Source organism: Austrofundulus limnaeus, unplaced genomic scaffold (genome assembly GCF_001266775.1).
Source record: "Austrofundulus limnaeus strain Quisiro unplaced genomic scaffold, Austrofundulus_limnaeus-1.0 Scaffold68, whole genome shotgun sequence".
NCBI classification, from domain to species: Eukaryota; Metazoa; Chordata; class Actinopteri; order Cyprinodontiformes; family Rivulidae; genus Austrofundulus; species Austrofundulus limnaeus.
Window position 1 is genome coordinate 891,584 of NW_013952470.1, and position 1,684 is coordinate 893,267.

Consider the following 1,684-nt stretch of genomic DNA (forward strand, 5'->3'; position numbering starts at 1 on the left):
AAAATCAATGTGGTCCCACGGCCCTCTGTGGCCCAAAGTTAAAAACTGTTGTTCTTTTGAGGCCCTCAAGCTGGCGCTCACGGCCCATAGGTCAAGAATCTCTGTTTTAGACATTTTTGTGTTTGCTAAGTTTGATTAACTGCAGTGACCATTGTAGCGGCTAAAATCCTATATTTTAGGCTACTGGTGGTTGTTCTTGAAAGGCATTGGTTTTACGTGCGCTCAATTAAGATTCAGCATGCCGATATTCCGTTTGACATAAAATAAAGTCATTTATTTTCAGTACAGTGTCCATTGTCTTACTGTTTCCCTTAAGATCCACATAAATTCGATATACATCCAAAACCAAGCACAGTAGAAAACTATTTGCCTCTACCTATTAACAACACCTGAACAGAATCATGGTTGACCTTAAATAACCCATCCCCCCATCAGACACTCAGAACTCAAAATRAAATACGCCCCCTGGTGGCAATAAACACCAGAAAGGATAAATGGCTCCTACAACCATCTTGAATTGGAATTACTTCCAAATAACCTGATGCATCTCTGTACTCCATGTAAAAAAATGTTAAGTAGGTCCTCTGGACAGCTTCTTATTTAATGTAACGTTTCGTCTCTCCTTCAAGAGACTTCTTGAGTCTGAGGTGTTATACAGGTAAGCTCAGCCTGAGCAGTGTCTCCACATGGTGGACAAACAAGTTAAATGACAATTAAAACAGTTCGTTCACATGCATAAGAGAACCCTCACTTTAACAAATTGTTCGTAGAGGATCATCAGGACCATAGGCCTGATGATCGTTATGGACCTGCTTAACACCTATGTTTCACAGAGTCATACTTGCAACAACAGCTTTGTAAGAGGAGGCCTCCACCCCTGTTAAATGACACGTTTTCTTCACAAAAATGGCTTCCTTTACGCCTCTCTCAAACCAACATTTCTCTCTATTAAGGATAAAAACATCTTCGTTCCTGAAAGAGTGACCACTGGCCTGTAGTTGAGTGTAGACTGCAGAATGCTGGCCTGATAATGAGGTTTTTTTTCTGTGTTGGCCCATTCTTTTGAACATGTCCTACCAAACCACCTCAACTGGCTCTTCTCGATGTGGAGGAGCAGCGGCTCTACTCTGAGTTTCTCCAAGATAACTGAACTTCTCACCCATCTCTAGGAGAGTTCAGTTACAATGTAGAGGAAACTCATTTCGACCTCCTGTATCTGTTCTTTCAGTCACTACACAAATTTTGTGACTAGGGATGAGTATCGTTAAGATTTAATCAATACTGCTACTCTTATGGTAGGGCTGCGCGGTATATGTGAACGGTATAAAGTTGACCTACGGTAGTAATTTATACTCTACCGTCCTATCGTCATTACATCATCACAACTGTGTCAGCATGGCTGCGAGCGCAGAGACACCTGAGCAGGAGTTCAAAATATAATGAAGAAATTCTAGTGTTTTAAAACATGTATAGAGAGAATAAAACCTCCAAATATTCTCCTCCTGCTGTAGAAAAGTTACGTTGTGTTACAGGATCATCCCCTCCCTCCTCCTGCTGTAGAAAAGTTGCGTTGTTACAGGATCATCCCCTCCCTCCTCCTGTAGAAAAGTTACGTTGTGTTACAGGATCATCCCCTCCCTCCTGCTGTAGAAAAGTTACGTTGTGTTACAGGATCATCCCCTCC

At 41.8% G+C, this 1,684-nt stretch overlaps 1 protein-coding gene across 1 annotated transcript in view; it reads left to right on the plus strand.

The window, feature by feature from the left end:
* The window catches only part of atp13a2 (ATPase cation transporting 13A2), a gene marked incomplete at both ends in the record, with an annotated part of 28,393 nt that overhangs the window by 788 nt on the left and 25,921 nt on the right, over positions 1-1,684 (plus strand).